Source organism: Callospermophilus lateralis, chromosome 6 (genome assembly GCF_048772815.1).
Source record: "Callospermophilus lateralis isolate mCalLat2 chromosome 6, mCalLat2.hap1, whole genome shotgun sequence".
Lineage (NCBI taxonomy): Eukaryota > Metazoa > Chordata > Mammalia > Rodentia > Sciuridae > Callospermophilus > Callospermophilus lateralis.
Genome location: NC_135310.1, coordinates 125,480,885 through 125,496,736, shown reverse-complemented (window position 1 = coordinate 125,496,736; position 15,852 = coordinate 125,480,885). Strand labels below are relative to the sequence as shown.

The 15,852-nt window shown below is 33.3% G+C and overlaps 2 pseudogenes; both read right to left on the bottom strand.

Moving 5' to 3' along the window:
- Window positions 1–2,963: 2,963 nt before the first annotated feature.
- On the bottom strand, window positions 2,964–3,907 carry LOC143400785 (olfactory receptor 5V1-like; annotated as a pseudogene).
- An 11,023-nt stretch (window positions 3,908–14,930) lies between these two features.
- Window positions 14,931–15,096, bottom strand: LOC143402643 (U2 spliceosomal RNA; annotated as a pseudogene).
- Between the last annotated feature and the right edge of the window lie 756 nt (window positions 15,097–15,852).

Here is a 15,852-nt window from a genome sequence, read left to right as displayed (position 1 = left end):
TAAACTTTAGATAAAATGGAGCTAACAAAAATATAAAGAAAATTCCATTCAACATCAGCAAAATACACATCCTTTTCAAGTGTACAAGGAACATTCTCCAAGATACATTATATGTTAGGCCTAAGAACAAGTCAACAAATTTAAGAAAACTGAAATCACAAAAAGTATATTTCTTGAGGGATAAAACTACATACTTACAACAGAGGAATTTCAGAAAATTCACAAATACATGGAAAATAATTAGCATGCTTCTCATAAAAACAATGGGCAAATAAACTTTTTAAAAATATTTTTTTAAATATTAGGATGAATGAAAATCAAAGAACAAACAACATAACAAAATTTATGAGATAAAAGCAGTTCTAAGAGGAAAATTTATAGCAAAGAACACTTGTATCAAAGACAGATCCAAATAAACAATATTATCACTCAGAGAACTACATAACAGTAACAAAGATGTTCATAGTTCTTAGAAGGAAATAAATAATAAAGACCAGAGCAAACATAAGTAAAATAAAGACAAGAAAGTTTAAAATACAAAAAACCCCTTAAGAATAGGTATTTTAGAAAATAGAATCCATGAACTCTTATATAGACTAAGAAAAAGAATGAAAATGAAAAAGACAATATTACAATTGATAGTACATAAATACAAAGAATCATAAGAGATTATTCTGAATAATTTTAAACCTGGAATTATAAAACAAAAAATAGATAAATTTCTAAAAATCATACAAACTACAAATACTGAATCATGAAGATATAGAAAATTGGAACAGATCAATAACAAATAAGGTGATCAAAAGAATTCCATAAAAGAAAAGCCCAGGACCTGATAGTTTACTGCTGAGTTCTATTAAACTCTTTTAAAAGGAAATACTAACAAAAATCCTCAAACACCCCCCAAAATATTTAAGAAAAATGAATACTTCCTAACTCATTTAAAGAGCTTGTGTTATCCTGATACTTGGTATACTGGCTTTGAGCCATACCAGGACATTGCAAGAAAAGAAAGTTGTAAGTCAATATCCCTGAAGAATGTAGTTGCAAAAAATTCTCAACAAAATACTAAAAAACTCAGCTCAATAATGAAAAAAAAATCCAATAAAATAACTAACTAAATTATATCCATCACTAACTGCTTTATTCATCTACCCAAAAAGCATAATATCTTGTAATATTACCCAAAATTGAATAAACCATCAAACTATGGACTGTGAGGAATACCAAGATATATACTTTTTATAAGCTGTGTCCTCCTTAGAAGTGTGTTTACAGTTAGACAGTAAAGACTTCATGCACAAATACTATAGTATATGTCATGATAGCCTGTTACTTTAATCTTTATCAATAGAAGTTCTTTAAAAGCTCCTATAAGCCAGGAATTACTCTTGACCCTAACAATCAAAAGGTGAATTGAACACATAAATCAGATAATAATAAATTGATGATTGTTATTAATAAGTTGTGATAATTGGGTTTATCAATGATTACTAGGGGGTAAAAAGATGCAATTTAAATGGCATAGTCAGGGAACTCTTGCTACCACTCCAACCCCCACCATCTTGCATAGTATCCTGTGACTTAAAAAGGAAGAGAAAATACTTCCAGATGGAGTGATTGGGAGAAAGTGTGTTTTGAACAAAATTATAAATAATAGAGAAGTTTTTGTTTAAATGATTGGTAGGATATAATTTGTAAATTAAGGAAATGGTCATAGTGGTGGTGTAGAGCCAGGAACCAAGCCCTACCTAGGGAAGGATTACTTAGGGTTTCTACAGGACATAGGTTATAAGATAGGTAATACACATAATACTTAATACAGAAATTACCAAATAATCATAGTTAAAGGAATAGTGTGCAAACCAGAAGTGTTTTTAAACAGTATAAAAAATAAAAGCAGTAATTTAATATTTTAAACATGTAATTTCTATTTTTTTCTACCTTTAATTGCCATCTTACTAAAATTTTTATTCCTTCCTATAAAACATAAATTTTCTATATTTTTATCTGATTATATTTTCTAAATTTTCATAAAAAATGTTCCTAATGTTATGTTAAGATTATGTTAAGTAATCTGTCATGTGGACTTATTCCTAGAAAAATCTTTTTGGGATATTTCACCTTTTGAATAGAGTAAGGAATTTAAACTGGGATTAAGAAACTCTATCTTCTTTCTAATATGAAGATAAATTGGCTTTAGCCAATTTAAAATGACAAAATTAAAATTAATTACCAAGAGATCTGGAGATAAGACACCATTTCATCATATTTCTTTGTCAAAATGAGAATCATGTGAACTTATATATTGGTGATGATGTTTTATTAAAAAGAACCAAAAAAAGGACAAAAACATGAGTTAAGTAGTAAGAAAAGAGAAATATGGTAAGAGAAGCTTCTTTCACATTCTTCCACATATAGGAAATAAAGTACCAAATGATGAAGTTCATCCAACAAATATTACATGGTAGAGAGCCACCATTTTTGGAAAGAGAATAAAGAATGGAAAACATAGATAAGAAGAAAACATCTAAAAAGAATAGATTGATGTCTCTCATGTGGAACTAGCAAAAGTTCAAGAATGCCAGGTAGAATGGCCTACAACTGCAATCCCAACAATTAGGGAGCCTGAGGCAGGAGGATAGCAAGTTTGAAGCCAACCTCAACAACTTAGTGAGGCCCTTAGCAACTTAGTGAGACCCTATCTCAAAATAAAAAAAAAATTAAAGGACTGAGGAGTTCAATCTCTAGTGCCAAAACGAGGGGGAAAAAGAAAGCAAGCTCAAGATCATGTACGTTTGATGTGGAGTGTGCCAATTCATTCATCTCTGTCCCAGCATTTCAGGCAGTTTTTGAGTGTCAGGAGAAACAGCTGATTGGTGAAAAACTTAAATTCTAATATAAGATTATTATTTTGAGATTACATATCAAAATAATTATTATCCTTAATCTTGTCCTAAACATTACATATCAAGACTTGGTGGCTGCCACCTTCTCCCTATTGTCTTCATAGCCTCTTTGATGTCTTTGTTCCTCAATGTGTAAATTATAGGGTTCAGCATGGGAGTAACAACACTATACAATACTGAAATCAGTCTGTCTTTCTCCAATGAGTAAGATGAAATGGGCCTCACATATGTGAAAATGGCACTGCCATAATAGAGAAGGACAATGACCAGGTGGGAGGCACATGTAGAAAGGGCTTGGCATCTCCCCTCTGAAGAGTGCATCCTCAAGATAGTGGAGATTTTGTAAAGGCAGGAAAGGACAATGCACAGTAAAGGAGTCCAACCAATGAAGACTCCAATGTATAGCAACACCAGTTCATTGACAGAAGTGTCCCCACAAGACAAGATCAGCAAAGGGGGTATGTCACAAAAGAAGTAATTAATCTGGTTGTTGCAGAATGGCAGATGGAGTGTCAGTACTGTGTGCACCACTGAATTGAGGAAACTACCAATCCAACATGAGGCTGCTAACTGATTATACAGGGCCTTGTTCATAATAACTGAATACCTTAAGGGTTTGCAGATGGCAATGTAGCAATCATATGCCATTGCTGCCAGGAGGAGACACTCTGATCCTACAAAGAAAATGAATGCAAAAAGTTGAGCTACACATCCCCCAAAGGAAATGCTCTTCTTCTCTGATACAAGATGTACCATCATCTGTGGGACATTGGTGGTGGTATAGCAGACATCAAGAAAGGCCAGGTTCCTTAGGAAATAGTACATGGGTGTATGTAGGTGTGGATCAGCCATTGTCACCAAGATGATGAATATATTTCCTCCCAAAGTACATATATAGGTCATAAAAAAGATGGTAAATAGTAAAAACTGCAATTCATTTATGTCAGAGATCCCAAGATGATGAATTCATATATAGCTGTTTGATTCTTTCCTTCCATAATGTTGTCTGGTTTCCTCTGGAGAGCTGGGCAAAGAGAAGCATAGATTACAATAATCATATGCTACAGTAGCAATGGTCTTAAAAACAGGAAAGCAAAATGGTACAGATAAAATATTACTATCTATATCTGGTAGTAAACCACAGGAGCAACACTCATAAACTATGATTCATACCGGCCACACAACACATATGTAAAAACTTCCAGTGTTTCACTTGAAAATCATCTCCCTGTATAAGATATTAGGTGTAACAGCACTGAACATTTTTAACTAAAAGCAAATCACAAGGGCTGGTGTTGTGGCTCATTGGTAGAGCACTTACCTAGCACGTGTCAGGTACTGGGTTTGATTCTCAGCATCACATATAAATAAACAAAATAAAGGTCCATCAACACTTAAAAAAAAAAGCAAATCACAAAAGGGCAATGTACATCCTAAGATTATCTGTTAATACCTCTGTCAAGCCTATTTATATTTTCTTGGTGATGTGTACACATGTGTTGCAGAAATAGTTACAGAAGAATCTCTCTGGTCTTCATTACTTTCTGCAAATCTATCTCTGCTCCTCCTTTCCATCCTTAAATGCAGAACAAAATTTGTCTTTTTTCTGATTCAAATTAATGTGTTTGTTTTAGAATATGTTGAAAATATAGAAAATAATTTTAAAAAATATTTTTAGTTGTAGATGGACATGATACCTTTATTTTTTTTATTTAGTTTTATGTGGTGTCAAGGATCAAACCCAGGTCTGTACACATGCTAGGCAAATTCTCTAACACTGAGCTACAACCCCAGCCCCCCCAAAAAATTTTTAATAAATATAGTACTTAATGTTCACAGAAATGTTTTGTGTCTGCATTTCAGATCAGTTTTCCATATGTAAATATTCAAAATGTGGATCAGAAAAGTATGTATTTTAACCTGCTTTTTCCTTAAGCACTGCATTGTAATAGATTTTCAGGACAATAAACCCTATGAAATATGACCTTTGAGTTGTAAATAATTTATCTTAATTCTGTAGAACTTACATAAGTGATAAGGGATTAATGATCTTTAGTGTGACAGCATCCTGACTTTGAAATAAGTCAGGAAAGTTGGTCTGACATTAGGTGTAACAGAAAATCTTCAGTAATCTAAAAGTAAAAATTAGCATGCAACTATGTATCATTTTTACCTGTTTGTTACCTACATCTCAGATTCTAATCAACAAGATTGCTCAATGTTAGAAGTAGTTTAAGAAAAGCCACTGTTATTAGTGGTGAACATTTGTATTTTTTATTTACTTATTTCTGTTATAATAAATTTCAATAATAAGCATGCTGAATTAGATTCTCTGAATTTGGGGTCAGGTTACTTGTATTTCTACAAATTTTTAAAGAGACCCACTGGTGCAGGTCATCTATCTGGAAAATTCAAGAGCCATTAGGTTTATTCAAGATTCTGTTGCTGTTTACACAAATCATTTTAAGTGCTGTGTGGAGAAGGTTACCAATAATCTCTAAGCACTTTCTACATGTCATCTCATTTACTCTACACATGTCCAGTGAGATAAGTAATATCATCATTGCCATTTTCCAGATGAAAACAGAGTTTCAGCAAGAAAGATATCTGGCAGAGTTTACACAGCTAGCTAGGTGAAAATACATTTTTATCTCAATATACATACATTGAGTGGTAGAAAATTTGATTCCCTTTAATGACAACAGAATCCTCTTTAAAAATACTTTTCTGGTTTTAATGAAATTTAAGTTCATACAATTAAAGTATTTTAACTATGTAGTCACAAACTTTTATGACTTGTGCTCCCAAATGTTAATAATTTATGCCACAGCATCTTGAAGGTTAAATCTAATTGTTACTAAATATCTGGTCTTTCACTTCAATGTGTTTATTTAAATAATAAAAATCCAGTGCAGTTGTTCACGTATTTGCCCAAATGAACATTAAATGTTTGTGTTTGGTTACTAAGGATACTATTCCACAGTTTAGCTTAAGTCAGTTAATTAAAATTTTTGGTAAAATTGTGGGGATAATTATTATGTAAATGTATCTAATTGCCACACTGTATTCTATAAGTATGTATAATAATTGAAAAATAATTTTTTAAAAATGTTCAAGTTATTGGCTGGGAATATAGCTCAGTGGTAGAGCACTTGCCTAGCATGTGCAAAACCCTGGGTTTGATACCCAGTAAAATACACAAAAAAAATATTCACTCAAACTCAAGGAAAATAGTTAATTTTGTAGTTTGAGCTCTCACACAAATTACAGAAACCAAAAACATAAATAAAATGCCATGTTTAAAAATAAAAGTACATATTGTATATTTATTCAAATATATGTTTTATTGATTATCCTGGCCTACAGAAAAAAAAACATACATTTAATTTCAAGTTTGGAATGTAGTACATTTGTACTTTTGTTTTAATTGATGTTCTCACTGCTTGTGTACTACTGTGGACATTTTCAGTGGAAGTAGATGAAAAATTTGATGAAGGTTTAAATTTTCATAATATAGTATCTCACATTGTTACTAGAACCAAATGAATTTTCTAGTATAATTTTCTCTCAATCCAAAATTGCTGTTCTCTAATCTATTTTCTTTGCTTTTCCTAATATCTTCCAGCCCTTTCACATTTTTTTAACATTTATTTCTACTCCTGGGAACCCTTTCTACTCATTTTATTCAACAATTATATGGCAGTATGTACTAAAGATAAAATAATTAGTATTAATATGTGAATTATATATAATATATGTGATATATATAATTTATACATTTTAAATTTTAGCCATATAATGTACAAATTATATGGCTAAAGACAAAGTGTACTAAAGACAAAATAAGAAAAACAGAATTTAACTTTATCTCCAGGAATATGCACATTGAAGATTATGCATAATTTTAAAAATATCTAATAAAAGCTATAATAATTTTTTATAGTAGAAAACAGAAGGGTTAGACTAGTATGGAACCTAGTTACCAAAAATTTCCAAGAGAAAATGTGACTTGAAATCTGAATAATAAACAGAAGTTAAGTAGGTAAGGCAAAGTGAATGTAGAAAACTTTCCATATACAAATAAGAACATATGCACAGGTCCTGAGATTGGAGGTAATGTGAGACCTAAAGGAAATCCAAGAAGCCTGGAAGGAAAGGAGCAAGGACAGGAGACTGCTCTGATAAGGTTAGAATCATCTGGAACAACTGGAATCTATTTCAAGAGTGTGAAGTATTCTATTAGACTCTAAGAGCAATTGGAATATATTACAAGAATGTAAGATGTCCATGTTCTAAAAATGGTCTTTCTGTAAAATGTGTGGGCAATAAAACAGAAGAAAGCAAGAATGAGCAAGACAAGCTCATTGAGTTCTCTATTTCTGTCAGACAAAAGGTCATGGAACTTCACACCAGAGTGGTGAGACCTGGGTTGGAAATAATCAGAGGCATTAGGAGATGTTAGGAGATAGAATCTTTAAAGTTCTGGTATGAAATGATAAATAGAGATGAATTAAGGTTAATCATTATTACTGACATATATTAAATGCTTTTAATGAAAAAAAATCTCATTTCTTCCAATTCTCTCTCTCTCTCTCTCTCTCTCTCTCTCTCTCTCTCACATACACACACACACACATACACATACATTCACACACATAGACACACAGCAAATATGAAGTAGGAATATATGCTCATACTACAAGAAAAAAAACTAAATAAAGAGATTTTAACCTTAATGGGTGCACTGTGCTGATCTGAGTCCTAGTTTGAATGAGTAAATGCTTAGTGGAGTCACTCACTGAAATAAAAAAAGTAGGAAACAGTTGAGATCTAGAGGTGGATCAGAGGCTCATTGGTGGTCTCAGTGAACTGGAGACATCTTTGAGATGTCCAATAAAGTGTCTCAAAAAGCAGTTGCGGTTTGGACCTCAGGAGAGAGGTATGTACTAGAGACAGACATTTGTAACACATCTGTAAATGAAAGGTGTTCAAAACTATCATGTAGATGAGAGTGAATGGAGTAAGAGATAAGGGAACACAAAATCCAACATTCTTAAGTTCTGTAGAATTAATTTGCTATGTGGAGATGCCAGAAAAGAAGATGGATAAGTAAAATAATAATATGAAGAAATCCAAAGAAGCATTGAATCACAGTTAGTATATGAACAATGGTGCAAAAGATAAAAATACAAAAAAAAACAATTTTCTTACTTTATGTTACTCATAAAAAGACATCCTGCTGATGACAATCCTCTGTCACCAACACAGTCATTATGAGCTGTCAGGTGAGAGACAGAGGAAACACTGATCCAGCTGCTCTGCCTCCCTCTTTGCATGTATTACATATTCAGAGAAAGAACTGTTTTCTCCCAGGGATATCCTGATTCTTTTGTTTTACCATTTAGGATACTTCCCAAGCCCACTGTGCCCTGAGATAATTCCTTCTTAGTTCAAAACACATTTTTCTGTGTCCTAATCTATTAGGGAGCTGTCACGTGGTAAAGTGACGAGATGGAATAATTAAAACAACTAATATGTTAATTCTCTAACGTTATTTGCCTTGAGACAAAATACATTATTTCAGAATATTCCTTTTAATTTTATATTCAACCTTCAAGTTTTTCTTTCTGCCCCTATTTCTGTCTTCCAATCTTCATGTATTTTTTCAAAGTTCACCTTAAAATCTACCTTTCTCATCAGTTGAAAATGATGTTTCTCCCTTGGGGAATGCTGAGGCTTTTGTTTAGATCTCAACTATGGCACTTAAACAAAACATATTGATTTTTGTAACTTATATTACTTATTTGGCCACAAATCATTTAGGATTTCTTTAGGATTTGAGGACAAATGGATGATGGGGGGGTATTTTCAGGGGTTTACATCATAGTAAGATCTCAAGGATGCCTACTCAGGACCCACAGGAAAAGATTCCCAGAAAATTCATGAAGTGTCTCAGTCTTGATGTTTTCACTTCTAAGAGACTCAGTGCATCTTTTTTAAAAAAAATTTTATTGACTGTTTGCAGTATGTTTACCCAGGGGCACTTTACCACTGAGTTATATCCCCACTCCTTTTTTTACAATTAGACAGGGGCTAATAAGTTGCTGAAGATCTCCGCTAAGTTGCTAAAACTGAGGTTGAACTTGTGATCCTCCTGCTTTAACCTCCCAAGTACCTGGGATCACAGGCATGAGTCACTCTATCAAAGCTCAGTGCCCTTTATTAAAATAATAATAATAATAAAGGAAAATAAGAAATGTAGAATCTTTAAATTGTAAGAATTTCCTAAAAGTATATTGTCCAATCCCTTATTTACATCTGAAATCACATAGTAAGCATGTAAAATAGGCATAGCAAGCATGCAATGATGTTATATCCTTATGAAAGATTGTCTCTTGTGAGAAAACCACACAGCGTTTTCCTAACAATATTTTCTGAAATCCAGTGGCATTTTATATCTTTTTTATATATATAAAAATACTGTCCTTTATCCAGTAAAGAATCAGTAAGTTAGCACATGTCCACTCTGAGATACAGAAATTGCCCTAAAGGAAGGAAGCTCCCTGGTTCGCACCCTCTGAATCTACTTCTGTCATTCAAAGCATAGGTCAGAAAGTTTGAATTTTCCCTCCCTGGGAAGCCCTTTGGTCATTACACTTCGATCTCCCCTCCACACACACACTTAGTGTGTCATCCAAAAAGCAAGGCAAAACATTATTTTTGAAAGCAATGAACTATCATTAAGCAATCAAAAACTACTTACCTGTGATCAAAACTACATAGCAAAGATTACCATTCAGTAACCTAGAGCCTGATGTGGAACTGCTTTTATGAGCACAAGAAGTGGCACATAATAACTGTCTCTGGAGCGTCTCTGTCAGCTGACTTCCATCTGAGTACAGAGAGTCTTGTGAACCCTGCATGCCTGTGGGTGGGACTAGAGGTGAGCAAGGACAAGGCCATATATATGTGAAAGATCTCCATATCTTGTGAGACTCTTTCAAGGACCCTGAAGACACACTTCTGGGAACTCTGAGCACAGAGGTCCTGAAACTGATAACTCTGATTCCTGCTCAGTCCTGAGAATTTGTTTTATCTCCAGCCACTTTGCTGCCATTATAGGTTGTCACCAGCTGGCCAGGCTGGTGGAATGAGCTGGGTTCAAAGGAGCTGGCTATATCAATAACTAAGAAGTTGGTGAAGAAACCACGCAGCACACGAAAATGAGTTTCTAAGGTCTAGGGCGGGAGTGCTCAGTGACACCCAGGGTCAGCTGGGCAGTGCTTGAATAGGAGTATGCCCCTGGATTCTTTTTATTTTATGAGGGGGACACACACAAGGAAGGTTTGGTGGAATGTTCTTCACCAAATAAGGCAGGGAATAAGGTTTCAAAGATGGAGTCTTGCTTTGTGATGTCATGTGGTCAGCAGATTGATTGACCTCTTGGCAAGTCACACCCATCTAGGGTGCTGTGTGGGATCACAGGCAGAGCAAGAGGAAAGGCACATTTGCAGTACACTGCCAGAGCAGTCCCTTCCTAAACTCAAATGCACATAGCTCACACACACAGCCTCACTACAATTGGTCTGTTTCAGGAAGTCTGTGAAATCAAAACTTATTCCAGGTGGATCACACCTCTTTGGGCCATATCTACCCAATGATAAGCAACCTGCATCCTCTCTCCATCATCAGAGCAAAGGCAGTTCTCTGGCTTCTTGCTACTTTGCACTCACACAATGCACTCACCTTTGGACTCTCAATTTTCAGGGTAAATGTCAAGCTCTCTGATTTTTTCCACCTTAAATTATATTCCCAATCTTTTTTTTATTTTGGAATCACTTTCATTTCCTTCTGGAAGTGGGAAGACATTACATAGCACAATTGTATATTTGATGAATATATATATGTATATATATATATAGAGAGAGAGAGAGACAGAGAGAGACAGAGTGAGACACAGAGAGACACAGAGAGACAGAGAGACAGAGAGAGATGTATCTCAGCCACCAAATTGGACTCCTAAATATCCACCTCTTTATGAGTTACATGTAGGTTGGTGAACCTTGCCTTTGGATAAACTTGCTAGTATCTCTATCTCTTGAGATCTCATTTGAAATGGAGGTGTGATATTTTTAACATCATGTAAGATTTTCAATTTATTGATAAGGGGCGCAAACAATGTAACTGAAAGTTATTCTGAAGCATAATGCTTGTTGTCCATTTATCCTACCACCATAACTATCAATTCCCCTCTCCATCTTCTTGCTATGATTTTAAGCCATTTCAAAACAATTTAACTTCTAATGCCACCTTGATGACTTTAGAATATATTTCTGTTATTTCTGAGTGCATATATTGGGGAAAGTTTATTACCCTGGGAAGCTATACCATCTACAGCTCAGTTGTGTTAGGGCAATGAAATAGCTTACCAAGAGACCAAAGGAGACACCAAGAAATGGAATGTGAGACATAAGATTTATCAAAAAATACTCACCAGAAGACTCAGTGGTGAAGGGTTAGACAGGAGCTTTTCCATAAAGTCCAGAGGTGAAAGGCTGGACAGGTGCACTTCCATTTCACACAGTGTTTTACCTGAAAATAGTGTCCCAATCCCTCTCAATGTCTGATGGCCAACTGGACAAGCACTTTCCTGTCCACCATGCTTTTCCACACAGTTATCACAGGGGTGGGGAGAGAGGTTATGTGTTCAATTATTAGGTTACAGAAGCAGTAATACAAATAGCTTTGATTGCTTTGTCCAGTTTTATGACCAGCATCCCAAGGAACTTGGAATATATGCAAGAAAGTAGCTTTCTACAGATAGCACAACTGGCCCTAATTTCTAGCGTACTTGAGGGAAAGCCAGTGTCCTTCAAGATAATCTTTATCCAGAAATTGTGGCCTAGGCTCATTCTTATGGCTTTCTTAATTTGGCTAGGTTCTTGAAACCAGAGAAGAGCACTTCAGGGATTTGATATTTTTTAAAAACATTTATTCTTTAGTTGTAGGTGGATACAATACCTTTTAATTTTTATGTGGGCTGAGGATCGAACCCAGTGCCTCACTTATGTTGGGCAAGTGCTTTTCTTCTGAGCCACAATCCCAGCCTGGGATATGGTATTTTATTGTCCTCTTTTTCTCCAAAGATAACATGAAAGCTAAAGATAACATTAGAATTTTTATAACTATCTTCCAGCCTGGAAGTGCCTCAGAATCAGAGGACACTTCTTCAAAAGCAGAAAGAAAGTCAGGAAAAATCAAATTTGGCTTTCAGCAAATGATGAATTATATAAATTTAATCTTCAAAATTTAATTATTTCTTTAATTGTATCTGTACCATCCCCAGTAATGTACAAGTTTACTAAAGTTACTTGTCATTATCTAATTTTCTATTTTTTGTAAATCTAATGAATATGAAGTAGTGACTCATTATTGCTTTGCTCAAATTACCAGCAATGTTGAATATATCCGGAAGATATTTTTCAGTTATTTGGATTCCCTGTTTTTTCTTGTTCTTTTGACTACTTATAAGCTTGTGTTTCTAAATACCTTCCAGTAATCAGTTCTCTGTACATTATCTAGAATGTCTTTCATAAAAAAGAAAATCTTAATTTGTCATAATAAAATCCATAATTTTTCAGGTTATGAGTGATACTTCAAAGTTTGATTAAAAGATTATCCCTAAGGATATGTTTAAAATATATACTTTTATGGTCTTATTTTAACTTTATAGTTTTAAATTTCAAGATGTTTCTTCTTCATCCATTTAGAGTTCATTTTAAGTGAATGTAGATTAATTTGTAATTCTCAAGAATCTAATTTTATTTTTCTGTATTTAGTGATCTGGTTGCTCCTAGCTACTCCTAAACATTGACCATTCATTGTGATATCCCTCTTATTAAACAATGATTTCTATCCTTTTCTAAAATCTATTTTGAATGAACATGACTTTATATTATGACTTTTAAAATGTTAATGTCATATTCAAAAATTTTATCTTTTTAATTTTTTTCAAAATTAACCTAGAAAATTGTGAAAACTATTGCTTTCATAAAAATTTTAAAAGCTCATTTCATGAAATTTATAAATTATTTGGAAGAGAATTTGACACATTTAAATGTCTTTCTGACCAAAATTGTGGCATAACTCTTAATTTATTCAAATCTTCCTTTATACCTTTAAAATACTTAATACTTTCACATAGAGGTGTATGTATTTTTGTTAAATTTATTCTGAATACTATATAACTTTTGTTGCTATTATAAATTCTATCCTTTTATTATATCACTATCTAGCAACTTTAGTGAACACCTTTTACTTGAATAGTTTGTTGCCAATTCTATTTTGTTTTTTCTATATAAAGCCTCATTGCATGTACAAAGGTATTTTATCTATTTCTTTTTAATTCATACATTGTATATTTCTGTGTTCTTTCTGATAGAACAGATTAATACTTGTAAAGTACATGAAGTGGTAACTATGGTGGTAGACATTCTTACCCTCTCACTTTCACTGGCCCAAAGGCAAGTCTCTGTGGTTTCTCATTACATATGGATGCTCAGTTTCTTTGGTATAAAACACTTAATATCATAGTTAAATTTCCTTTTATTTCTGTTCTACTAAAATTTTTGTCATACTAAACATGTGTTGATTTTTATCAATCCTTTTTTATGACAATTAAATCAATTATGACTTCTTCCTTGCAGTCTACTAGTATGTTGATAGATTTTTTTTAATGTTGATCATAGCTGCTACTCCTCAGGACTTTCAAAAAATGAGCTTTTTCCTTTCTCCAGGGCAATCAATGAGAGACCAATGACTGACTGACTGACTGACAGGGTGACAAAAGGCTAGTTTCTGTACCTCAAGATGAAACCAATTCTGAGATACAGTATGCTCCAGGACTCCCATAGGGTGAGACCAAAGTTTGTCTCCATTCTTGCTTAACATCATTTCTTCTTCACTGTCCTCCCTTCCTCGTTCCACCTCTGCCAAGAATGCTGCCCAAATACAACATTTTTCCAAAAATTGCCCTTAAGATCCTCTTAATGCAAACTGAAAATAGTAGTAATCTTTTATCTAAGTCTAAGAATAAATTTCAGAAACCTCAACTTTATTCTTACCCTAGGTTGAGAATTAGCAGTACAAAATCTCCCCTAAGCCTCTCAACATAAACACATTTGATCCTCCCTTGCAGGTTTATAATCCCCATTTTGTCCTTCTTGATATGTGGTATCACCATATGCTAATGATATTAAAATAAGGCTCCTCCTTGGGCAAAGCCTAATCTTATCACTGAGTGGGCAATAGAGGATTCAAAACAAGAGAAGTTACAGAATTTTGAACAGTTATAAGATGACAAAATACAAAGGCAGAGAGCAACTTGTCTAGGAAAATAACTTATGAAACACTGTGTAATTGTACTCAAATTAAATAGCCAGATTAAAAAAATAGTTTACAAATTTAGGGATCTCTACATAGATTTGTTACATACATTTGAAAACTAACTATGGATATGAGAGATAAAAAGAAAATTTGATTTTCCATGTGATTGATATCCAGTAAAATGATTTTTAGTGAACTAGAACACTTTACTATTATAATTCATCATATAAATTACTTGTGATACTACATCAGTAATATCAAATACCCTTTTATAAATTGATATTTATAGGAAAAACTAAGTAAATGAATGATAAATTATTAAAAATGGCAAATAAATGTAACTAAGACTGACTCCTTTACAGTATTTTTTTCATATTATATAGGTACATATCAATTATTCAGAATAGTGGGTTTCACTGTGGTAGATTTATAGATACATATATCATAATTTGATCAAATTAATTTATTCTTAAAAAATAAATTCAGCTCAATACTATTTCTTTTCCTCATAAAAGTAGTATGGTAGACAGACTTTAAATTGTTCCCCAATGATCCCCACCTCCTAGCATTCATCACTTTTTATAATGTCTAAACTTTGAGTATAGACTGGATTTGTAATTTAACTTCTTTTGTGGGGTGTGTTGCACCATTCTTGGAGGTACTGCATGCAATATCAAGTCTATGCATTTAATGGACAAAGCAAGTGCCCGCTGCTCTAAAACTCCAATTACTATCATATCATATTTTAAATTGATAAGAATAAATGCTACACTTGATTTTAGCCAAAAAGCCAAGAAGATACTATTATCATTTAACTTCTAGCAAATAGAATATGACAGAAATAGTGAAATGTCATTTCAAATGTTAGTTACAAAGACTATGGCTTCAATCTTGGGCACATTTCCCTGCTCAATCATTCTGAAGGAACTCAGCTGTTATGTCTTAGGCCTTTTTCTGGAGAGGTACAAGTGACAAGGAACTGAGTCTCTGATCAACAATCAAAGAGTCTGAGGCCCAGTGACACCAATGTATTCCACCACTGAGTTTTGACATGATGTAGACATAGCCAAAACCTTTGAGGCTTGTGAGAAAACTCTGAGTCAGAAGCTTTCAGCTAAGTTGCTTATTTTGAGATATTAAACATTTATTGTTTTAAACTGCGAAACTTGGGGAGAATTTGTTTCACAGCAATTGTTAACTAATATAAATACAAGATCTTTCAAAATATTTAATCTGAAAATATATAATTCAGGGAAGTCATAGTAATGAACAAAAAGGAGGTAATATATATTATATGTTCTACAATATATGTTGTGCTCCTAATACAAACTGAGTGTTTAGAGAATAGTTTATAATAAAGGCGTGTGTTCAGTAAGAACTGTTTTACAAACTGCTTTGCTACATTTAAATTTACATAGCACTATGTAAGGCTAGCTGGTGCTCCACCTCTTTGTCAACACTTGAATTTTGTCAGAATTTATGATTCCAGATCTTCTAGAGATGAGTAATGTAGATTTCTTTAGAATTTATTTTCATTATTCTTTGTTGATAATATATG